Genomic DNA, 26,301 nt, shown 5'->3' with positions numbered 1-26,301 from the left:
GAGAAGCTAAAATGTTTTGTTGCTGCTATCCCAAGGCATTTAGTTTTATTACCTGATATAAAATAAGTTTGTATTAAAACAAAACAAAAGGATAAGAATCTTATGAGTAAAGAAGAAAAGCCACAGAACTAAGAACCTTCTATGATGTGGAGATCTACACATATAGTGGTCCAATCTCAAACTTTTAACAGTTGGAAGAAGTTTGGAACAGAAATCTATATTCAAATATATATATAAACAGAAATTTAGATGCTTAATTTTTTTTTTGTTTTTTTGAACATCTAGAACTCCACCTGACTTTTAAAGTGAGTTGTTAAAGAACAGTATAAGGAGCATTCTTGAAGAAGAGCCTCCATACTCTGAGTATGGTTCTGTGAGAGTATGACACCATGAAGTATCTGGCCCACATGTGCTCAAGACACTTTTGTATTTGTTATTTCACACATGAATTTTTAAATGCTCCATTTTAATGCTGCTCCTGGCCTGTCATTAGCACCAGTCTCATTTTGTAATTCTGTTTGGTGTGTTTAATTTTCATTCCTTCTTTAAGTGATTCACAGAAGCCTGATAGATGCAAGGCTCCTATGGGTTTCATCATTCCTCTGCACAATTGCTCTGGCATGGTACAGGTGCTGCATCACTGTTTCCAGCATGTGGTACCTGGCTGTCAGCCTCTTAATAAGTTACTGCATTTTGCATCACTAGCTTTCACTTTGCTACATCCAAAATTTTTCTGCACAATAATTGCATAAATTCACTTATTATACCAGAAAATATTAATATGGTATGAGTAATTGTAGATAAATATTTTGAATGTATGTAAATCATGTCTTTAGCAACTGTATCTTAGTTTTAGCTTTTGGTAATTGCGATGCAGAGCTGTTTCAGAGCTGTTTTCCTTCACCCACTTCTGCCTTGTTTGCTCATTTATCTAAATGTGTTAACTCACAATGTTTCTCAGAGTCACATTACTGAATTAACAAGGTCCATCTTCTTGTTACACCATTTTAAAACTATTTAGTCTTTTTAAAGTTTAGAGATAAAGCATTCCCAAATGCCAACCATGAAATTCAATCTTTCTGGTAAGGCTGATTTTGTCTGCTTTTTATTCAAAAAAAAAAGAAAAAAAAGAAGTGAGTATTTTAGGAACAGAGGGAGCATAGAGCAGTCTTCACTGGCTCCACTGTAAAATGGTCTTACAACATTATGACAATGGTTTGATAGAGAGGTTTGGGGGGCGGTTGTATCCTTTATGCGAATCTACACAATCTAACTAGACAATCTCTTATCTCTTACATTTGGGTAGTTGGTTTGGTTTGTGGGCTTGGGTTTTCTTCTCCAGAAGTCCATAGATAATGAACCTTGGTTGGAAACAGCCTTGGAAAAGCTTACACTGCTCATGTTCATTCTGTCTCTTATGAGTGCACAAGGACTGCAGAACTCAGATCCCCAAACTTTCAGCTCCTCAATTATATTAAAAAAGAAAATACTGAGTTATGTTAATCAACACTGCCTTTTTTGTTTCTATTTAAAGTTCTCTCCATTCAGATAAATTCCCAGTGGTCTCCTGGTGCACTGGATGAAAGAAGTAATCCTTATCTAGTGCTTACAGCATTTCATGGCTAGAACACAGATCAATGTGAAAATTTGCCCTGGTTGATCGCTATAGTAGGGTGTGCAGCCTTGTATGATGTGCAAAAAATTGAAGTTAGAACCTAAATCAAGAGCTCATCTTTCCACATGTGCTTTGGGCTTTTTGTTTCAATGTTGAGTTACTGTCTCCTTATGCATCATAGCTATGACACAGGAATTGCTAAATTACAGGGGTTTATAACCCTATGGGGTGGCATAAAAGAGAGGCAGTGTCATGGGATTTCTCTTAAAATTCATGTTAACAACATCTCCCCATGGTGCCCGGTCCCTTGAGAGCCACAGACAGGGTGATCTCCACCACAGGGGTCCCACATTGTCTTTGCTTTGCATGACTTTGCTGTCTGTTTGTCCTTTCCATGAAGGGTAGCAGTTTATTCTCTAGGACACCTAGTTTTGCTCCACTTATTCCGTCATGACTTGCTTATTGGGAAGCTCTGCACAGGACCAGAGCGGTGGCTGACCAAGCCTGTGTCTTTAGAGGCACTGTGATATCTGAACTGTTGCTGTTAATGTCTTGTCTCGGATGTTAGGGAATAATAACTTAAAGTTGAGGGTCTTTAAATTGCCATTTGAGGGAGAATAAAACAACACATATGCTGTAAACGTAAAACAACCTTTAGAGGAAGATAGAAAAACACTGCATGCCAAATAGTTTGTATCACTCACTGAGTAATCAACTCTTTTTTGAAGCTTTAACTCTTATTAAGAAATTGTATGTTGGTTTGTGTGACTTGCATGTTTTCCTACTCTGACAGTTTAGTCCAAAGATAAAATGTTCTCTATTGTAAACAGCCATATTGCAGAAAAATAGTAAAGAGCACATCTAATAGGATTCACTCAAGGACCTTTTCCCTCATTAGTATTGCACAACTGTGTATTGTGCACTGTAAGGTGATGGTCTTTTGAAAGAAAGAAGCAAAGAGAAGGTTGAGTCATGAACTCCATCTGGATCTAAAAAAGGAAATGGTATTTCATTTCTCTATATGAGGAAACATAATATTTGAAATTAAACGAAGAAAGGTGTTGTGTATTAAACTTACTATGTAAATTTTCAAGGTAATTTTTTTATCTAGATAAACATACGTATCAATGCTTGAATAGGTTGCTAATATATTTCCGTTATACTGAGGTTGATACATAAACCTTTACGGTAGATGAGTTGGAGGGGGAGAACCTTCAGGCCTGGCTTCAGTACATTACCTGGAAGGTGTATGCTCTTCCACCCTGCCCCCCACCCACGTAGCCTGAGACCCCACAAAGGAGCACTCACCAGACCACCAGGGGAGAGACGGACGAAAGAGGAAGTTTATTGTGAGGTAGGGGCTTATATAACTCTTGGGAGGGTCAAAGGGAACCAATCACAGGTGAGGGGTCTTACAATCAGCTAGGGAGTTAACAGCCAAATAAGGAAGGGGTTAACAAAAGACCAATGAGAGCACCCTGGGACATCTTCCCAGGACACTCCTGCCTGAGAGATAAGGGGTCACACAGAAGGGCTCTGGTAACTGCCTGGGGGCCCCGGATTGCAGGGGAAGCCAAAAAATGGACATTTCCCACACACACACACCAAGGAGGGGAAGGGGAAAAAAGGGGAAAGAAGGGCGGTTTCTTTCCCACTAAACTCACGCTGTCTGCGGCTGACTGTAGACAGGACTTCCCCCTTGTTCGTCGGTGAGCACAAACTCTACGATGAAATCTGAGCAGATTTGGGCTGGAGACAGGGCAGTGCACAGGCAAGCCAAGGCCGGAGAGCAGCCAGATGACCAGGTCGAGAGAAAAACGGCCTCAAAGCTTTTCACACACACACACACACACACACACACACACACACACACACGCCTTGCCTCCGTTAAGGCAGAAAGAGCCCCCTGTTTGCAAGGAGAGGAGAAAAACTCCTCCCCCCTCCCCCAGCCCCAGAGAGAGCCATCAGGCTGGAATGTAGTTCTGCCAGCCAGCTCCTTTGTGTACATAATCATCCAAGGCGGAAAACTGTCCTCTCCATTCAACATCCCTCCCCCACAGGCAGCAGGGGAAAGAAAATTCCTGTTTGTTTTTCTTAAAACAAGTAAACCCATGACAGGGGTGGACGATCAGCTTTGAGTTGTTTGTTTGGAAGCAGTGGATACATTTAATCTGAGCTGCAGAACATTGTCCAGCTGGCTTGAAGCTCACCTCTTTTATTATTGAAATGTTCCCTAGGAATATTTTGTAATAGCAAACAAGTGATGCAAATCAGCGCAAAGGGCTGTGTAATTCTTCTCTCATATGGAAGGTGTAAGTGTGTGACAAGGCAATTTGCTGGCAGGCAATATTAGAAACTTGATGGTCTGCATCTCTTTCCTCTTTATACCATGCAAGCATATGTGACAGTATTATTCCAGAGGAAGTTTCCCGATACAAAGCAGATTGCTGGTTTTTTCCTTGCATCATGTAACAGTGTTAGTTTTTACTTTCTCGTTTGTACTTGGCTGTGTGTAAACGTGGCTCACCACAAAACAAACCATGGAAATAATCCCCTCTCTCGACTCTCTCAAATAACTGATTTTTTTTCTTTTTTTTCTCCCTCTTATATCCTAAAATATTGATGGATATAATTCTAGCCCAAGGCAAGTATAAGAGACATGCAGGATATCTTTTGCCATTCAGGCAGTGCTACAGCTCCTAATCAAGTTAGTGAAAGTTCTGCCACTCAACTGAGTAGAAATGGGATTCAGCCTTTGCTTACTGATCTCATTCTGATGCAGTGGAGTTTCCTGCATTCATGTGACCAAGGGAAAAATAGGAAGGCCCATGTGAATAGATATTGCATTAAAAAATCAGTATGAGGTGTCATAGGTTAAACAGTCCTGACTTGCGTATTTTTTCTTAGCTTAGTCTGAAACAAGATTTCTTGTGCTGTTTAAGTGGAGTCAGTGAAACAATTTAAGTCAGTAATGGTGAATTCATGTTTTGTGTTTCACTTGGGAGGCAACTAATATAGCACACTTACAGTTCTGTACACCAAAAGATTGTGTATTTTGTCATCTCAAACTCACAGCTAATAAAAATTAATGTTATATTACTGTCATACTAGTAGAGACTTTAAGCTTGACCTCTTTTCTTTTCAATAATATTAGCATTAGGAATATATTTTACATACATTAATGAGTATTGGGCACCTCTGACATCTGCCTACTTTCTAGTGAATGCAGGCTACTAAAGAGTCTTGTTTACCTTGCTTTACAGATCAAGAAATTCCAACAAAACTGTTCAAGATCTCAGTTAGGTTGTGTGAGTATAAGAAAACTAAAAACTTGACAGCTAAGATTTTCAGAGAGATGCTTTTATAAAAATGCAATTGATATAATGGTACCTTTGGCAGAAAAGAGTTCCCTCATTTCCCCTACAGTCCGTACTATTTCTTTCCATTTCCCTTTTTTTCCTCCCTTCTTTTGACTTTACTCTGAGAGAGATAAAATATATAGAAAGGAGAAAAGATGAAAAGCAGAAGTAAAGGAAGAATAGCATGTTTTGTTTTCTGGTCTTTGCAGATTTGTTCAAAGGGCACCATAAGAATTTGTGTGTGCCAATTTTTAACAATCAGTAACCTTCAGGGGTTTTTGTACATCTCTCTGAGATACTTCCCAAAACTAAATGCTGTACCCTGGTGAACACTGTATAAATATTAAAGTGGCATAGGGTATTGACTGGTAAATCTAAGTTATCTGTAAGTATTTGAATTGTAACAGAAGATGGAAACAAATTTTGGGACTCTAAGTTGTCTCTAGTGCTAAAGTGCTTTTGGTTCTTCTTCACAAAAATTGGTGGCCTGTTAGCCTGTTCTAAAGAGTGCAAGACTTCATCATGAGTGAAAATGTGTTGCTTCATATTCAACAGGTCAAGTTTTCTTCAGATTGAGACAGAACTGTGGCTCATGAACATCTGATGTGATAGGTAAGTTGAATGTGATACATCTTTTTACATTATCATTATCACCACATGAAAAATATTGATCTTGATTATGCTAGTGTAAGTGCAAACTATAGATGTATTATCTTTCTTATTTTGCATTTCTTCTGGTGGTAGAGAAATGAAAATTTACCTCCTTTCCATCTCTCCCAAATGACCCTTCAAAAACAAGGTTTAAAAAATTATTAATGACCTTTTTATTTAGAAACAATTTGCATCCGGAGATACAAAAAAAGTAACTTCAATAAACCTTATTTCTTGAAATAAGATGGTAAAATATTCTAATGTGAAAAAGGATATTTGGGCTTATGAGTTCAGAAAATCTGGTGTAACTGAGGCATAGCCCACGTGTTCATAAAACAATAGACAAGTGTTTGGGTATATTAGTGATGAACATTGCTAAATAACTTAGTGGCACTGCTTTCTTTTCAGCTATTTAGTCAGATGGGCAGTGTTGTAAAAAAAGGTATCCTAGCATGTCATTAGTGCATAAAAGAGAGACTAAAGTAAGGGTAGAGTTTTATATTGTGGTTTTTTGCTGAATTTTATTATTTGTGGCAACTGTTCAATACCTGGGGCATACATCTATAGACTTGTTTAGTCTTATAATCCTGAAACAGTGGTGTGATCAAGCAGGACTTTTGCTTACCCTGAAGTACGTGAGGCTGCTCCAGTTCCAGAGAAATGGTGAAGAAAATGTGAAAAGATTTCAGTTAAGCTAGTGTGAGGCTCTAGAAACCCCTTGTCACAGGGACATCCACCATGGAAATGATTCCTAGAGGGGTTTTGGCAGTCAGAAGCAGGTAGACAAATGGGAGTGTTCTGCACTGCTTGTGTCAATAAAACAGATGCATTGTGGAGAAGTGTATTTAATGGTATAGAGTTGATCTGACAAATAAATACAAAATTTCTTTAGCAGTAGAAGTTTCTAAGTATGTAAAAAAAAAAAGGAAGCGACATAAAGCTATTAGTTTCCCATCTCTGGAATCCAGTTTAGGAAACTCCTTAATGATGTAATTTTTCAAGTTGCAGGGTAACTTTTTCTGAAGTAATCAAGCCAAGATATATATGCCTAGTAGGATTTTGAGTCCTATTTACAATATATGTTGTTGTCTACATTCATTTTTTTATGGTTAGGATTTAAAAATGAAGGTAGGAAAAAACGTCAGTGCTTTCTCTACTAGTCTGAACATAACGATAAATTTCTAGAACTTCAGTGTTAATACTTCAGAGTTTTCTTTTTACGAAGCTATGTAGGAGAGAGTTTAACTCCTTTCAGTCTGTTTTAATTCCATTACTTCTTTCAAGGTATCAAATATGTTTGGGTTTTTTAACTTGCATTTTTCATTCATTTTGATACAAAGGCAAAAACATTGGGATGATGAAGTGACAGTAAATGTAATGACAGGGAAGGTAAAACATACGATAATATTTTTAGGACCAGAAGAGTTTGTCATCCAGACCTATGTATCACACATAGATTAAGCAGTTTCTAAAACGTCAGTACGTTGTGATTTATAGTTCAGAAACTCATCCTTTCCTAGATAAAATGAAACATTAGTTTGTGTGTGTGTAATACCTTGCAATTTATTATACAGGCAGACACTTGATGGAGTCTGAGCATGAATGCCTCAAATGGGAGGTGCATTCATATTGCACGAGTGCTTGAGAGAAATTGGTGTTGCACGTGTATCTTATGTAAATGTGATTGGTAACACTGGATCAAATGTATATCTTTTTCCATTGCTGTGTAGCCTTTTATTATGGATTGGATAAATCCATTCTTACTTGTGGGAAGAAGAAAAAGGAAAAATGGTACTGCAGAAATATGTGGATCTTTCCTTCCTTGCAGAAAGGGAAGGACTCATCTCAGAGGAGAACACTACATGAGCTCACGTTTTCAGTAGAGGTTTTCTTCTCTATGTGTGTGCGTGTGTTTGTGAGTATCTCTTCTGTAGCATAAAAGATCAAGGTATTTTATAAATAGATCTTTCCTTAAAAGAGGCTGCACAAAGAGGATCAATTTTTCCCTAAATGTGTCAGGAGCAAGTGTCCAGTGTTGTGGAAGGTCTGATCCTGAGGAAATGGAATATAGATTGTGCCACAGGCTGAAGCTGGAAAGACACGACTGAGAGAATACAGTCTGTAATACACACACAATGTTCACAAGCCTTGAACACACTTAAAATTTGTCAAAGTAACATAATAACTGTCCTAAAAAAGCACCAGGAATAAAAATGTCAGCCAGTGGATTTGATGTGTATATAGCTCATTATGTGGGGAGAGGGATAGAGAGACTTTTATTGTTGCAAGAGGAACAGCAATTTGCTGAAAAGGGGAAGCAGGCAAGTGTTTCAGGAAAGGAAATTCCAGCAAGTTGGAAATATGGGGCTGAGAGAGAAATGAAGAGCACAAAAGTGAGAGCTCAGTAGCAGATATTATAATGGAGAAGCTACAGTGAGAAGCTAGGGGGGGTGAGAAAGTGAACAAATACAATGAAAAACATCCTTCATTATCTCTGGCTCGGTGGATTGCGTTCTGTTGTTGCTAGTGCTTAATTAGCTGTTGTGATGGTAGCTCCCCATCTTGATTCATTCTGCTTTAATTACCATTTGCATGGCTTGAACAGAGCACAAGGACAAAGGAAATGAAGTCGGATCCATAATGGCCAGGTTCAGACAGGTCCTCTAGGGATGGCAGGAGAGAATAGAATCTGCTGAAGGTATTTGTGAGAAGTTGCTTCTCTGTTAAGGACCAATGCTGCCAACTGGTGTGTTGAGAAAATTAAGGAGTATCATCCACATGTAGTTCAAATGTATGGGAGAGGTAAATTGTGCAGTGAACATGCACTATATGCGTAAGAACTCAGAGCAAACTCACGTTTAAAAATTAATCATCATATTACTTTGCTTTAAATTGATTATTAGAATTATTTATTACAGTGATATCATTATTTATGATTCAGCAGCCATACGTTGGATAGTGTTCCACACAGAGATAAATTGGGAATTGAAAAAAACTAAAATCAACTTTTAGTGGAGACAGAGCTGAAAATGAGACTATTTCTGTTCTGACAGTGTTGTTTCTATTAGAGGGCACTGCAATGTGCAGAGGCTCAGAAAGATGTCAGTAAAAATAACAACTTGACATTATATGTGCAGTAAATACTGGAAACTGGAGACTGTTTTATTATTTTTGTTTTATGTGTGGGTTGTTTGGTTTTTAGTTAATGCTAATCTGCTTTATATCTCATTATTTTTCTCCTTTGGTTTCATGGCAGTGTAGCAGTCTATGTTAATGCCTATTTCTTTATCCAGTCTCATAAGGTCACCATTTGACAGTGGTAACTTAGTTCACATAAATATTTTCATAAGTTAATATCTCCTTTCATTTAATATGGGCAGACTGGAAAATTTGGGACCACTTACTTTCAACAAATTGTACTAATAATATAATTAAGTCCTTTGAAACTAAAGTGCAAAATTCATAGTCTATTAGATTGGATATCTAATCAGAGTTCATGATAATAATATAATTATTTGTGATTAAAAAACCAAACAAAAAACCCAAACAAAAACAGACAAAAGAAACCAAAAAAATCATTCCTAGTGAGGACTTGGCCAGTTTAAGAAAAGCAAAAGCCCTTCCTCTCTATCTCAAAAAACCTGCAAAGCTAGAATTGGCGCCAGTGTACTCACTCCTGCAAGTATCAAGGTACATAGGTCTTGAAAAGCTGTAATGTAGTAAACGCTGGACTGAATGCTTTAAAAAATGTATGGGTGAATGGGGACTGGAAACAGTCACTGAATAACTCAGGTGACTTTAAGCAACTATGTGAGAAAGTATTTGATTTTTATGATGAATGTTGACCAACTCTCGGATGTAACTGAGGAATCCTAGCCATATGAATGACCCACGCAGTGCTGGCTGGGTTGCACAAGCAGGACACTTAGCATTGGGCTTGGCTAAGGTTGGGAGCCACAGTGTCATTTTCAGTCTGTTCACCAAGTAGAACTGAAAAACAGTAAGACTTCACCAGTAGGTGGATTGCTCTTGTGCTGCAGCACGGGAAAAGAGGAAGGGTGGAGAGCAGAAAGAAAGAGGAAAGATATAAAAGGGATTCTTGTGTGATTGGGTTCGTGCATGAAAGTTTTCCTTTGTGTGCTTTCTCGGTAGTCCCTGGTCCTGCGGACCAGCATACTAAGCTAGCTGATCATCAGCCAGGAGGTAGTCCTTGCTCTTCTTTCTATTTCGTGGCATCAAACATGGAATTTGGAGCAAGGCCACGGTTAGATTTTAATAAACAGAGTTAGGTTTTAATAAACTGTATTTCCTACAAGGAGGGCACTTACTGCAGTTTAGTCTATCTTCATGTTGTCTAGGAGGACATATTTAGTTGAGCCTTTTTTCTGTCCCTCCATTCAGATCTACATGTGTGGCAGTGCTTGTATTGTACTGAATTAGCAAGAGATTCTCTATAAAACTTTGTTGTCTGCTCTAGCAGTAATTTTAAAGGAAAGAAATAATAGGATATCTTGTAAATTATCGTATATCCTAATAAATTCATCACAGTGTGAGAGAAATCTTCCTGAATAGTGGAGATAATGTGATTCACCTTTTCTCAGTCCACACCTTGCTACTGTGGTTGTTCTGAAGATCCTTTGAGTTTGGCTGGTGGCTCATGCCATGGCTCAGCAAACTGTAAGGCTCACATTCTTGAGACCTTAATAAGACTTAAAGATATGCTGAAATGCCTTTTCCTGAACAACCACGTAAATGTGATCGAAAACTGTAATGTGACCTTAACTGTTATCATAAAACTTAACTTTGTGTTAAATATTCTGTGTTTGAAAATTGAATACATTTTAAAAGCTCTAGCTTTCACTTACCCATATATGTCACATGTATACCTCATAGATTGAGTTTGAAAGTATTACTGTTAATACCTTGAGGAAATGTCATTTTACAAGTTTGATGTTGCTACCATCTCTAGATCATTATCCTTCTTGTGCTCTTTCATTAGTTCCTGGTAGGCAAAAATGTCATGTGCTATGACGTTTTTGGTGTAATTTGAGAAACCAGAATATGCAAACAGATATATGACTTGTTGTCTGTAACTGCACTGAGGTTTCCTTTCTGCAGCCAGAGAAGAAGGAAGCAACTGTGGGAGCATATGTGTTTGAAAATGTGTAGTTTCACAGTGTGGCAGATTTGGTTTGTGACAGGAGGGTCTTTCCCAGAGTGGTTATTCTTGTGGATAAGGCTTTCCTTGACCTGCTGCTTCTCTTGGATGCCAACTCACTTTTGCTAACCTCAGAGGAAGGGATGGGGGAACTGGAATCTCAAGTCCTTCTGAGCTTGTGGCATTTATATTGTGAGACAGTTGAGATCGAGTTCATTTTGCTAGGCTGCTCACCCATAATAGATCTGTCACAGCAACTTGACAATGTATTTGTATCCATAGTGGACATTTGTTGCTCGGCGTTCTCCCTGTGAAAGTTTCCAGGAGACCACTCAGATTCAATGTTAGTAACCGCCCTTCTCTCCCCCTCAGAATACATCTATCCTTTTCATAAGCTTAATAAGGAGTTGCCTGTTCCAGCCATGCTTTACCTTTGAATTGGTACCATGTAGCTGAGAGCATCTCTTAATTTGATCCCAATTTTCTATTGTTCAGTTGGCATAAAAATGGCCCAGCCAAATAATAGAGGGTATTTTGTGTCAGAAACTCTATTATATTTAACTATATTATTAAAATAAAAATTTGTTTGATTTTCTGGTTTGTTGGTAATTTACAAAGAATTTTTGGGTTTTTTTCTCATGTAAATATGTGGCAAGGGTGGTGGGAATGAGAGTAATGGTATCTCACGCACTGAAAATCTGACTTTCCTCCAACTGTATCTGGGGAACCAAGTTATCTTTCAGAGACTGGAGCTGCTAACAAATGAAGAAATAAATGACTGCCTTCTTGTTTCCAACCACTAATGCTGAAATTATGTAATTGTATTTACCTCCAAATTCTGATTCAAAATTGGGTGTCTTATTCTACTGCTGACTTAGTTGATTCTGAAATATAATTTCAGTCTTAACAGCACAAGAGGATGTTTTCACCTCGCCCTTTCTCTTCCCCCAGTAAGAGAATTTTTTCCAGTTCAAATCACTGAATAAACCTTCAGGAATAAATCCATTTCTAAATATAGGCAGCTGTACTATAGGTTTTACCAAGGCCTGGGGAGCCAAGTGAAAATGAAACCACTGAAAATGAAACTACTGAATCTCTTCTCTACTAATTCATCCTGTCTCTCTACTTTTCAGATTTCTTTTTTTTCCTTCCCCTCCTTCTTCTTCCCCTTCTCCCTTCAGTACTGCTTTTTCTTTAACAATAGTTATATAATGCTGTCTCTCTGCTGGGATGCATCCTATATAGTATAGCTTGTACATGTATTAGTAGATCTGTGCAAATCCTTAGGTTTTCAGTTCATTGTAGAGATTTGTTTCAAAGCTTGAGTTCAAATGAGCAGTGGTTTTCCTGGAGAGTGTCAGTTCTCACAGCAATGCCCTGGTTCCAGGTCAGTGCGTGGAGTTTAGGTTTAATAGGATGTCCTTGTATTTTCCTTGTTCATCCTACGCAGCCCAATCTCTAGTATGACAGCATCAAAAGTGCTCTTTTTGTGTTTGCTGAGGCAGATAGAAATAATAATAATGGTCAAAGGGTAATGCTTGAAGGAGCATTTCTTTTAAAAACAGACACAAGTTCAATGAATTCTGCCATCAAAGGGTGGCAGTTGAAAGTTAACTATGAAGAGAGAGTGAAGGTGGCTTCATTCTAAACAAGGTCCATTTAGCAAAGCTGATCTTGCTCACTGATGAAACTTACTGCTAGAAGTAAATAAATAAATTCTGTATCTGGTGCTTCTTTGAAGCATTTTTTTCTTTTTTCTTTTTTTTTTTTTTGGTAGCATTGTCTTCTAGAGCTGTCCATCTGTGGCTTTCTAATTTGCACGATATTGGTATACTTACTGTTGGTCTTCCATTACCCCCCCTTGAAAATGCATGTGACAAATCTACTGGTCTTCTGAGATCTTTCCATCACTTCCAGTGTTTGCGTTAATTGTAAACGCTGAAATGAAATACCATGGGCTGCACTGACCTCATCATCTGTTTTTTAAATAGCATATCCATCCCATAAATCCTCTTAGAGATAAATTAAAAATGCCTGTAGAAGAGATATAGCCTGAATGTAATAATTAAGCAGGTGCTAAGCAGCTGTCCATTATTCATATATCTGGTTTTCGTATGATAAAAAAATTTTAAAAGTTATTACTGCTTGAAGAGAGACTTGACTGATCACCATCTCCAGCTGCCAAAGGGCAGAGCTGAGTGATTGGAGAAAATCTTCTGAAAGGGACCAACCACCAGCAGAGTAGAAGTTTCCTCCTAAGAAAATCAATTTTTTGGAGTTGCTTCCTCCTTGCTAAGCAGTTCCTTTACATTTTTTGTCTGAATGCCAAATTAACTCTGGAGGGGCAAAATCCTTCTTTTAGTACAAGGTGTAGATTGAAACAGTATTGCTTCTGTACTAGTGTCATTTAAAATTTATTTTCAGTTATGCATACAAGATAAAAATTGCAAGCCTGTGGTTAAGCAGTGGTGTATCAGACACTGCTGTTCATGAATCATTCAAACTAAGGATTATTGGGTGGTCCCAACTTCCAGATGAGAAAGCATGCAAAAAATCTGATACTATTTCTAAATTGGAAGGTGGAGAAAAAACAAAGGCATTTATTTAGTGTCACAGTAAATTCAGATATTTAGCAAGCAACTTCTGCAGCAAGTTTACTATTTTCTACACAGAGAAAGTAACCAGCCTGGGGTTTTGATTTCATTGGGTGTTTTTATCTTTTTTTTTCCCTTTCTAAACTGCTTCTCATGAAATTATGATCACTAGCAATTTGAGAGTAGAAATACCATACAGGAAATGAAAAGCCTCAGCTGCTTTTTCAAAATGAAATAACTGTGTCTAAAAGGACCCTGCTTAGATAGCTTCCAGAGGGCTGTAGAGCGCATTGGCTCTGTTTATGCTGCGCTGCCGAGAGGAGAGCCTGGAGCCTGGGTAACGTGTGGTTTCCTGAAAAGTCGGTGGAGAGATTTCAAATGCTTGATTGTCTTCAGAATAAAACCTTTATGCGTGGAGTTGATAAACATTACTTTAAATCTTTGTGTGAAATCGCGGCGATGTCACTGGAGAAGGGCCCGTTTGATGGCTATGATTGTGCTATCACCAGTAAGACTCGTGTCATGGCTACTGGATTAGAAGCAATTTGGGGCAGATAAAACGTCTGCCATCGTGCTTTGTACTGTGGTTAGCACAATGAGGCCCTACTGCTACCTGGCTCTGCTGGGCACTATCAGTCTGGGAGCATTACAACAGCCAGGAAATTTATAAAATGCACAGACAAGATAATTCAGATAGAAGGGGTACTGGAGCAGTGTGAAACTGAAAAACCTTTTGAGAAATTTCTTGGTTAAACATTTGCTACTCTTCTGTGTTGTTTTGCTACTCTTCTGTCCTTTGTCATCACCCCCAAAATGTAATTCATTAAATTCATTAAAAAAAAAAAAAGAAAGAAAGAAAAGGTATATATTTATTTATTTCTTTCTATAGGGAATGCCTGCAAAGTCCAAGTCAGGACTCATTCAAGGTGCATATTTTTGTTTTATTTTTTTGTTTAATCCAAAATTGTTAGCAGAACTGAATCTGAGCATTTGGATTTGAAGTGATGGAAAGGTTGAATACTCTCCCTTCTTTACCTTCCAAAAGACTACATTGCTTTTAATTAGCTGTAGTATTTTTGATAAGTAGAATGAAATTGCCCAGCTGTGTAGGAGATGTGGGCCAGCAGAAAGTGTTGGAAGCTGGAAGCACTGAGACCCTGTTTCCAACAAAAGCATTCATGAGCCAATCTCATGTTGAGAATGAAAACATCAGTGCAGTGCTTAGCTCTGTTTGCAGATCTGGACTGTAACCACATCTTTATCTGGCCAAAATGTGCTGGTTTTTGGCTTTTAAACTTAATTGTAGTAAAACATTATTACTGAGAGCTTTCATATTTCCCAGTGCAATTACACACTGTGATCTGAGCAGCAGTGCCATTCCTGTGTTTACCAAGAATACTAGGTAGTTCTTTAACTTGATCCTTCCCTGGTGTTTGCCTGATGGGTTAATTTGGGGCTTTCTCTAGAATTATTCATGGAAGATCAAATGGCAAAATTAATGGGTGCCCTTCTGCAAGCTGATGATCATTTACTGTATGCATAAATTATTTTTTCTGCTCTGTTATGTAGTCCTCCTAGAGCTGCGTTCAGAGTGAGACCACCTTGTTATCTCATGCTTATAGCTGATTCTACTGTGTTTTGTAACTCATGTGTAAGTGGGCTGCTTGTTTACCTTTTCAGTTGCTTTATGCCATCTAGGACTTAATCTGGAAACAGAAGCTGGAAAAATGGGTAGAGAGTGATGTAGCTTCTAAATTTAACTTCTGAATTATGATTAAACTGTTACATTTTTCTCCTTTTTTTTTTTTTGGTGCTGCTTGGTTCACCTCCTTAAAATAGTCACATGGAGTTATTTAGCACTTCTGCGTAGAAAGAGATGTGTCTTTCGTACTAAAATCAGTGACCACATTCTCTCAAAAGTGCAATTCCACCATGACAGAAAAAAGATAAATGCCACGTTTCAGGGTATCTTGTAGGAAAAGAACAACAATGAGCCAATTCTTTATTATCCTTTTTAACTCATAAAGCATATAGTTTGTATATTTGGGGTGGGGAGTCATATGTATATATACAAAATCCTACAGTAAGAGAAAGCTACAACAATTTGCTGATTTAATATAGCTCCATGAGCATTTCAAATATTATTTTTACTTACCTTCTGCGTATTTACTTAAACAGGATTAAATACTTATTTACTTTAAATCCAAAAAAATTGCTTGAAAATGTTAATCTTGGAGGTTTTATCTCTTTTGATTAGTTATAAAAGCACTGTAATCCTAAAAGAAGTGTGGTTTTCTTACTGTACCATTTGATCAGCAGAAATTGGATGCTGTCCTGTTGAAGACAAAGCATTCTCATATGTATGTCTTATCAAAATGTTTAGCTCACTAGTTCTTTATTCTCTTCAAGGTTTAATTCTTTTTTTGCTAGGTTTGTCAAATTATTAAAATGAATACTTTAAATGTGGATAGCACAGAAGTGGCCAACTTGGCTGATGAGACCAAATGATTAAGGGCAATGAGAGCTAACTCTTGTGGCAAAAAGTTCTAGGAAAACTTTACATTATAGAATGATTTTTCAGTAAAATAGAACATGAAATTTCAAACTCAAATAGTAAAATTAATTCATATTTGGAAATAGCCTACAGTATACCTATTGTATTAATGGTTCTGAAATTAGCTACTAGCATTTAGACAGTAGGTCTTGGTGCAATGCTGTATATTGGTCCTTGAAAACATCTCTTCAAACTCAGCAACAGTCAAAACTGGGCACTATCAAGAAAGAAGACTGGGCAGAAAATGTCATTATGGTGTTACGTATATAGTTACATAAATCCATGATGTGTGAATGTATTGAAGTTTTCATGTTGGTGAAAGTTTCCTTCTCAAAAGAATCAAATGGTCAGCAATTAAGAGTACAAGACAACTTATAAATAGGAGATGAAATTCACTGACACATTTCAACTTTATGAGAAACATATCTGATCAATAGCCCAGGGTTTTATATACCTTTATATACCTTAACAGTGTGGAAAGGAACAGAAGCTACAGGCTATTTATTCTGTTTCTTATGGTGGTGCAACGAATCAGTGCATCAAACACAATTTTTCAACCTGAAAGCTTTCAAAAAATTTTAAAACTGTTGGAAATTCTTTTACACAAGCAGGCTGTGAAATCATTTAATGAATTCTTGGCAAAAGCCCCCTAAAGTGCTATCAGAGCAAAGGTATAGACACAAACTTTGGCTTGGGAATTCCCTTGACTGTTGAGAAAATATTGCTGCTATTCCCTCACTCATTTACTCTTTCCTTAGGTGTCAGTTGCTTATAGTGGTAGTCAGAGGCAGAGTAGTGAAAAATGGGCATTGCATCTGACTGATTTTTTTTTACTGCCAATGCCATACACCATGCACATATAATTTTTTAAAATAAAAATATATTTTAAGGTTTGTTTACAGTACTTATTTGCTTGATTTAGTAGATGAAGGAAACTGGTTTTCTTTAAAATATGACATCTGTATGTGTTTCATGAAAAATTCTTAAAATCACAAATACACTGAATGTGTTTCCAGACAGAATTTATTTGTTATTAACTAGGGAATATTTGTTATTAACCTGCCAGTCTAGGTTCTGATTTTCTTTATTATCAGCTTCACTATACTTGTTTTACCTTTTGGGCACACAGAGACCTGCTTGTGATGAACAAATTGCATGGGATACAGTAGGAGCTCATTCACATTCCGGTTGCGCAAGGCTGCAATTGCTATCCTGACTGCGAGAAACAATAACATTTTACAAGACTGATTTTTAATTGCATCTTTTACTTGGGTGCAGAGCAATCTCTGGAGAATACCTTTTCCCTTCTTAAAATGAAGAAAAAAGCAGTGCAAAAAGATCATGTTCAAGGTAGAAGCAGTGTATGTTTGGAACTTGCTTGCTCGCTTATCTTCCTTCTTTGTTTTTAACTGAAGAAATACTATGTGTGAGACAACCTTGTAAAAAAAATAGTAGGTTTTGAAGAGAGCTTTCAGTTTTTTAATTCTAGTTTTACAAAACAAGTAATCATGATTATGATTTCCTAGCTTTGGAGTGAATTAACTGAAGTTTTATTCTATTTAGGAGCTCTTGGATAAAGAATTTGTATGTATAATATCATTATATTTGATTTCATTAGTATGCTTAGTATTAATAAAAAACATAATGCATGTGATGGGTCTTGAAAGCAAAAGGACTCTTAATTCACTGTGATTGTGTTTCATTACTATACTTGCATGGAGATCCATGAGCTACTATTAAAGCCTAAATGAAAAAAGCAAGTTTATTGTCGATGAGATTGAACTTGCAGTGCTTCCACTGTGAAATTTTTAAAGGTTAATCTCAAAATAGTTGGGAAAAAAATTGAATTTGGGCACCTTCTGTCTTCAACTGTTCTTTGCCAATAACTGGCAAAGTATGTTATGTTAGACAAGAAGTAGCAATGGGGCTCTCTGTTCTTGTGCACATCTACACCTACCTTGGACTCAGTGGGGTACAGTGCCTGCAAGCCACACATGGCATCCCTGATTCTTTGTTTTCAAATACTTTTTAAATACACGACCTGCCTGGAAATTGGAGCAGCAAATACGTTAAAAGTTTGTGTGCTGTGGGTCACCTACACCAGAGTGTAGGTCTGGATTGGCAGCGCTTAGTGAAAGATGATGCTTCATCTGAGAGTCAGCCGATCATGAAGCTCTGGTATGGTTACTGATATCCGGTGAAGAGCTGCTGCAGGTACTCTGTAGGTGACTGAGATTTGCTTGCTTTCATTCCTGTCAGGTACTTATGCTATTCAGAAATTAACTTTCTTCCTTTTACTGACTAATTTCAGGGTGCAGGGTGGTGGGTTGGTTATATCTCTTATTTCATCTGATCAGATTTGGTCTACTGGGAGTTATGTTCTTCTGCATAGTGCAGCAGAAGGAAAAATTTTTCCCTAGGTATCTCTATATGACTAATCCTGTGGGTATTTAATTACTTGGAAAGTTGTTGGATGGTATTCGAGTTGGAAGCTGGAGATGGCTCCAGCAGTTTTGTTCCTTTGCACTGGTAAAAACCTTTTTTTTGGTTTTGAGAGAAAAAGGAAGGAAACACAGGATTTATGGTAGTGATTATTCTTCTCTGAGATTTCATCTTATGGTTTGGAAGATTATTTAGTGGCCTATGCCAAGTGGAATAGCTGCAGTGGAAGACAGAAAAGCAAGTAGATTATTGATCAAGTCAAAGCAGCCTGGAACATACTGTTTCATAAAAATTTCTCGACTGAAAAAAAAGGTTCAAATATTTCCCCCTGGAAGGTGTCGAAAGAAGAGAGAAAGGTTGTTTGTTAATGCTTTTTTTCCCTCTGGGAAGATGAGACATATTTCGAAGTAAAAACCTCCAGTGAAGTTTGATAACTGATGTGTGAGGACAGTAGCTAAAATTTGTGCCTCTTTCTGTCCAGACTTTTGAGTCTTTAAATTTAGAGTCATAGAATAGTTTGGGTTGAAAGGGACCTTTGTAGGTCATCTAGTCCAACCCCCCTGCAATGAGTAGGGTCATTTTCAACTAATCAGGCTGCTCAGAGCCCCTTCCAGTCTGATCTTGACTGTTTCCAGGGAAACCACCCCTCTCTGGGCCACCTGTTCCAGTGTGTCACCACCCTCATTGTAAAAAACTTCTTCCTTATAGCTAATTAAATGCATCTATTTATGGTGCATTTAAGTCTGATAGCTAAAGTTCTGGAGGATACTGTATGTATTATAATTATAAAACTTCTGTACCAAAAATGTAAATGCTTACAAAATTTTGAAGAATACTGATTTCTAACTTTTACAGGAAAGAAGTACTTCCTGGGTAGTTTTGTCAATGCTTACATATTTTTTTAGCTGTCATATTTCAGATACAGTCATATTTGTATGCCTGGTAACACTACAGCTTATGTGGTGACATGAATTACTCATATAGTATTCCATAAATTTATGCCACATAAGATATGCATAGACAACTGATCCTGCCTGTATGTTTTTCAGTTCAAGATGGTTCCCTGTAGTTGTGCTTATAAGGACTCCAATTTGCAGGTTATAAACTGTCCATTTCTGTCTGTTTTGTGGTATGAAGAGATGAAAGTGCAGCAGTCCGGTGGCCAGGTAATACTGCAATGAGCATTGTTGATATTAAATAAGAGGTGAATATTTTCCCGGTTCTGCCCTTTCTTGTGTTAAATGGATGAGATCAACTCTCCCTGTTGAGGCAGGCTCCTTGGAAAGTCAGTCAAATGGTGTTCCCCGAGTAAGGGAGAAAGAAGAGCGTCAGAACTCTGTTCCCATTCTGCAGATTACTAACAGGGAAAACATAATATGCCATCAAGGGAAAACTTCATGGCTGATGCTCAGAAAATCAATGTGGGTTGAAAACTACATGGATGCAGCCTGACAATCTTACTTTTTAAAAGCAGGGCTGTCCAAGAGTCTGTAGAGTGTACCAGACTTAGAAAGGGAAGCAAAAACAAAAGCAAAAAACAAGCAGTCATTATGATTCTAATAAAGGCTACAAACCTGTTGTCTTAAGGAGAGAATGAATAAGTATATGGGAATTTAATTTATTTCATAGTTCCAGTTCTCAGCCAATCAGGTTCTGTGTTTAAATTTTGTAAGCTGTTAGTAACCTAAATGTTGTCAGAGATTCCTAAAAATGTTAAAAGTTTTTAATAGTCGCTAGCTAGTATGATCTGTATTTATTGCAAATATTTTCAATTGTAATTAAAATCAAAGACTTTTTTTAGAAACTTGAGGTGTTCACAAAAATACAAGTTCTGAAAGCTATTACTATTTTTTTCTCTGTTAAAATCTTATCTAACAGGAAGTACAATATGATTTAATGAAATTCCTCTGATATTTGAAACTGGAGATAGAATGCCTTTTAGTTCTAATTCCAGTATTTCATTGTGGTATGTAGCATCTAGCAAAGGATTTCTGCAAGCTTAGAAACAGCCGTAGTAGCCTTCTATAATTTGATTTCCTTCTGATTGCACTTGTTGGAATAGCTGTACATTTTCAGGAAGGATTGAATAGGATGGAAGCCACCCTCCCCGCCAAACTTAATTAATCAGTCCTTTAGGTGACTAATTAGACATACTGAATTTTCAGTGAGGTGTAATGTTTCATCCTAGGTCTTCACGCCTATCTTACCCAGCTGATATCTGCAAACTGAAAGAGGATGTTGTTACAGTGCATGGTTCCTAATAAAATTCAAATTAAATAATCACCTCAATTTTAGATTAAAAACTCAGGTTCAACAATTACCCGAAAAGCTCTACTTCATTGAAAACCCGTAGTCATGTAACTACTCCTTTCTCTTCCTGTCTAAATTTATAGCTCTCTCACACAGACATAATTTAGATTTAGCTTAAATTGTGCCCTAAATTCTTTCCATTATCTCAGCCTGGAGCAACCTATGTCTATTCCTGTGGGTACTGCTGAAGTATTAGATATGTGCTACTGACAATATGCCTAATGCGAAAGGTGTATATTGGCTTTTGGGTGCTTTCAGAAGAAAATCTTGCCTTGGACTTCTGTGGAGGTATAATGCTAGCAGTGCCATTAGACTGAAAAACTCAACTTATTGATCCACAATGCAAACATAGAATCTTGGAATAGTTTGGGTTGGAAGGGACATTTAAAGGTCGTGTAGTCCAACTTCCCTGCTATGAGCAGGAACATTTAACTAGATTAGGTTGCTTGGAGCCTCATCCAACCTGACCTTGGGTATTTCCAGGGATAGGGCATCCACACATTCTCTGGGCAACCTATTTCAGTGTCTCACTATCCTTATAATAAAGAATTTCTTCATAATATCTAATCTAAACCTACCCTCCTTCAGCTTGAGGTCGTTCCCCCTTGCCCTATCACTACTTGCCCTTGTGAAAAGTCCCTCTCCAGCTTTTTTGTAGGCCCCCTTTAGGTACTGGAGGGTGCTATAAGGTCTCTCAGAGCCTGCTGTTCTCCAAGCTGAAGAACCCTGACTCTTTCAGCATGTCTTCATAGAAACAGTATTCTACCCCATCAGCCTTCTTTGTGGCCCTGCTCTGGACTCGCTCCAACAAGCCCATTTCCCTCCTGTGCTGAGGACCCCAGAGCTGGAGGAAGTGCTCCAGGTGGGGTCTCATGAGTGTAGAATGGAGGTGTCTCCAATGGACTGCTAAAGCTTTGGCCCTACCAGTCAAAGGTGAAGTGCTGAGGCTGGAGCAGCTTTTGAGGCTGAGACCAATCTCAGGAGAAAACAAATGAAGAAAAAGATGAAGGGCTAATTTAATGTTCTGACTGCAGCTTGTGCTTCGAGTCTCTCTTGGCATAGTCACTAGAAACAGGAGTAAGAAAGGAGAGGGCTATCACTGCCTATCAAGGGGATAGTACAGTTAATTGGAATTTAATTTACAGGCAGAGCTAGCAGTCCATCAGTGCTGCCATCTGCATAAGTGACAGGCCAGATCATTCAAGGTAGAATTACTTGTCCTGGGGCCAGAAGGAGGAGTGCAAATGTGAGACTAGTCCTCTTTTTTACCTAAGAGGGCAATCTTCAGAAGCTATAGAGTTTTTCCAAGTGTCCCTGGAATTTCAGTTCTGTTCACATCCATACCTAGCTGTTCTTGCTTCCTCTTCCACTTCAGAGAAAGCTGGACAAAGAAGTGTGTGGCATCAGGAGGAGTCAAGAGGCAGGGCCATGACCTGGTTCTGTAGAGTTGCTGCTTCAGATTTTTCCATCCCATTTGCCAAGGGGAAGGGGGCTTTGGCTATGGAGCAAGCCAGAAAGATTAAAGAACAAGTGGAGTTCATGGTGCTAACTGGTGTTTCATTGTGTGATTTTCAAAACCTTTTAAGCTTAAGATGTGAAACCTCTTAAGCTATCTAGCATGATGTGGTGTTGGTAAAGATTTCTCAACTTTTAACTTTCCATGCTTTCCCCTCCATAATTCCATAAGGATTTCAGAAGAGCAAAATGAGTGCAATCTGAGTGGACAAGAAAACCTATTTTACCTACCAGCAAAGACACAGAAGTGAGGGTTGTGCCTGAAATAACTGAATCTGGAACTCTGTCATCTTTGAAACTTATGTTTGTAGCTGCCCTTTATGTTCACATTGTCTTTTATGAGAATGTGGATGGTCTTGTATTCAACATTTTCTCTCAAGCTCTTGCCGTATATATTGTTCCATGAGGTTAGCTAGTAAGAAATTACCTGTTTATAGGAAGGCAGATAGAGCCCATGTACCTTCTCATGTGTTATATTTACTTCACTGGTTGGTTTGAACCACAATGTAATAGCAGAGATCCAGTTTCAGTAGATTGCTCAGGTATGTCCTCATGACCTAATGACCACGAAGATGGTATCAAACCAATACTAAGCATGCGTGGGAGAACTCCAATATTATGAATTTTGGAAAGAACGACTTTAGAAATGGGTCCGTCACAGCAGCAGCTCCCCTGAATCGAGCGGAGTGAAAAAGCAGCAATGATTCACGTTTCTTATTGTACGGTTTTCCCTTGGTCTACGTAACCACGCGGTCCCCCCCACTTCGCACCACATTGTCTCCCCTCCCCGAACGTGGTTCCCACCTCTGCACGAGCAGGATTGGTCGTCTCCCCAATCCCTAGCCTGTTATGAGACCTCGGTCCTCCTGTATCCCCCCCTGGTTAGCAGAGCCCTCAAGCCACTCCCTTTCCCCCAGACCTTGGCCCAATCACATTCCTCCTTCTAGCCCTCCCCCTGAGACCTTATAAGCCATGGGAGTTTCGAATAAAGGACTTTTCGCCCTGGAATACAGAGAAGAGACTCGGTCGCTCTCTCCTCCTGCTGAAGGGGGACCGCATGACTGAGACCCTCTCCAAGAAATTGTGAGCGAGGAGTAGAACCTCATCAATTCTGTTAAACATGCACTTATGTACTTTGCTAAATGAGACATTGATTAAAAGCTGTCTGGGATGATCAGATCTACTGAAGTTGAATCACTTCTACTTCACTGTCAAGTGACAGGTTTTTTGTTGATCACTGAAAATTATTACCTTTTTTTACCAAGACTTGTTGATTACACAGATTTTTATATTTTATTATTATTATTTACTTAGCTTGCTAAGGAGTAGAAAGGGTTGTTTTAGATTTTGCACAGTTGCCAGAGAAGAAAAATAATTACTCTAAATGCAGGAAAATATTCTCTTTTCATGATGAATTTTGCCTGGCAATTAGAGCCTGTGAGAGACTGACTGCCTCGGTATATTAGGTTATGGCCATGATCAAAAAGAGTCCACTTTAATTAATATGATTACTGTACATTTTGTAGTACTCTAAAATTGTTTAGATTCCCTGACGTTTATTAAGAATAAACTTTTCTTTTACCCAGGGCTGATTGCATGATGCAGAATTATTAATGGTTAGTCATAAGAAACTAATCAAGTTAGAGGCAACGTGAAGTAACAGAATGAGCGCAGAACCAGCACCTAAGTTCTTATGTTAATTTGATACATGGTCTTGGAAAAAATCACTTACTGCTCATTGCAGTTTCTTGATTTTCCTTCAGCTAAGGAAGGAATATTAATACTTATCTCCTTACTTTGCCAGTGTTGGGAGAATTAGCTAATGCACATGTTTATAATCAAAATGTCACTGTTTCAGAAATGTCAAATTTTTTTAATCAAATGTTTATATGTGTCTGTGTGTGTGTTCAGATAATTAATAATGAAACTGGAGACCTGATTATGCTATTTATACCTTTAGTTGTCAATTCATCCATTAGGAAGGAACATTGTCTATTACCTACTTAAATTGCTTCTATCATTGACTGGAGAACTAAAACTCAAGGAGAATCAATGCTGGTTTTTTGGACCTTTAGATGTGCCTGTAATTCAAAATTTTAGTTGCTTTTAACTGCTCACTGTTTTATTTGGAGTGAAAATTTTTCATGTGTGTTGAAGTACCAATGTTTAATTTTTTTTTTATTTTTTTAGAAGTTGTTTGCTTAAGGCGATACAGTGTAGAAGGAGTCTAGGAACAGAATTTGATTATATTGGACTCCTCCTCATTTATGCCATGTAATTGCAAGGCTCTGTGAGTGTTAAACAACTTGGGCTCACCTGTGGTGTAAGCTTATTTAAATTAAAGGCTCAAGCTCTGAGATAAACCTTATGTATTTGGGTAAAAACCCATTTGCTTTCATTCCAGCAAAGCACTGTAATCTTTTGGCTACCAGAATTCTTTCCTCCAGGATGTGAAATGTTGTTTGAAGAAAACACTGAGCCTTGAAACAAGAGAAGACCTCAGTAACATTGTGTGTTCCTTATCAAGCGATTGTATATTTATAATAACAAATAATAAAAATTGTGGAGTTATAGAATAATTGAAGATAGAATGGACTTCTGAAGGCCATCTGGTCCAAGCCACTGTCCCCCTCAGCACCTGCACAAAACAGGGCTATCTTCAAAGTTGGAGCTAATTTCAGACAGATCATATTACTTGGGGCCATCTACAAAATGTCAACCACTTCCATGTTCCTCATAACTTATTCTGGTGGGATCTCTTATCTGACATCATCTGGGTACTCCTAGAACTTAGTCTTCTCCTACTAAACCCAATAATGGTGCAATCCAGCTGAGTCAGTCCTTGATTGTCTTGTCTACGTTTTCCTGGACACTAAGCTTCCTCAGATATGCTTGTGATTTTGGAGGTAAATTTTGGTCAGGCTACAAAATCGTAAGGAAATATTTGCTTTGAACGGTTCCTAGACCATTTGACTGGGCTACAAATAACAACCTGTAATGTTGTTTTGCTATAGTGCATTTAAAGGCAAAGTTTAGTATCTTATGTTGAAATAATGTTAATGCTCAGAATATTAATGTTAAGGTTCTATCCCTCAGAAAAAGAGACATATAGGGGGGAAAAAGAAAAGAAAAAAAATAAAAAAAAACCACAGAAAACTAACAGATTCCAGGACTATTTCAGACCCTTTTTAAGACTACAGTGTATGCACTGGAGATACAGGTTTATCACTTACATAGAACCCTGCAGATTATATTATTATTTTCCCTTACCCTGGTTAACCTTTGTCTCACTTCAAGGAGACTGTAGTGTTTTGCTAAGGAGGATGAGTTATGAGGTAGACCAAACTCCTCTCTCTCAGCAATCGTAAATCCGAAATTAAGAGGCTCCAATTAAGGAAGTATGGAAAAAGGAAGAAATAACAACCCTTTATTAAAGGATATATGTATATTGGCAAAAACAGCAACAGAACACATAAACAACTAAACAATAATCCTGTACCCCAAAGTCCCCTTCAAAAAAGGAAACAGTTTGATACTTCTCTGTCCTCTAGCATGATTCTAATCACAGCTGGCGGGAGCACTGTTGGATCACTGGAGGTGCAGGGCCTGCAGTTGCTAAGTGTTGGTCGGCAGGGGGCGCTCTTGGGCTCTGATGGTCATCTCATGGGAGCCCCGAATCGCAGAGGAAGCCAAAAAATGGAGATTTTTTTTCCCCCCCTACTGAGGAGGGGAAGGGGGAAAAAGGGGAAAGAAGGGCGGTTTCTTTCCCACTAAACTCACGCTGTCTGTGGCTAGCTGTAGACAGGACTCCCCCTTTGTTCGTCGGTGAGCACAAACTCTACAATGAAATCTGAGCAGATTTGGGCTGGAGACAGGGCAGTGCACAGGCAAGCCAAGGCCGGAGAGCAGCCAGATGACCAGGTCGAGAGAAAAATGGCCTCAAAGCTTTTCCAACACACACACATGCCTTGCCTCTGTTAAGGCAGAAAGTGAAGTGTCCCCTGTTTGCAAGGAGAGGAGGAGAAAAACTCCTCCCCCCTCCTTGCAGTTTTTTAGAAGGGCTATTAGCCGGGAATGCAGATCTGCCAGCTAGTTCTTTTGCA

General features: G+C 38.2%; 1 protein-coding gene across 16 annotated transcripts in view; it reads left to right on the top strand.

The window, feature by feature from the left end:
- The window catches only part of LOC113965893 (poly(rC)-binding protein 3-like), a 396,197-nt gene that overhangs the window by 84,939 nt on the left and 284,957 nt on the right, over nt 1–26,301 (top strand). For 15 of the 16 annotated variants that reach the window (XM_027680049.1, XM_027680041.1, XM_027679995.1 and 12 more), the window contains exon 2: nt 5,530–5,586. The exons of the other annotated variant lie outside the window; for it this stretch is intronic. The gene's annotated coding sequence lies outside the window, so the exon portion shown is untranslated. The remainder of the gene's footprint in view (nt 1–5,529; nt 5,587–26,301) is intronic. 16 annotated transcript variants of the gene reach the window in all.

Source organism: Neopelma chrysocephalum, unplaced genomic scaffold (genome assembly GCF_003984885.1).
Source record: "Neopelma chrysocephalum unplaced genomic scaffold, ASM398488v2 Primary Assembly neopelma1_22b, whole genome shotgun sequence".
Lineage (NCBI taxonomy): Eukaryota > Metazoa > Chordata > Aves > Passeriformes > Pipridae > Neopelma > Neopelma chrysocephalum.
The sequence above is the reverse complement of the archived record's forward strand: the minus strand, read 5'-3'. Positions and strand labels throughout refer to the sequence as shown.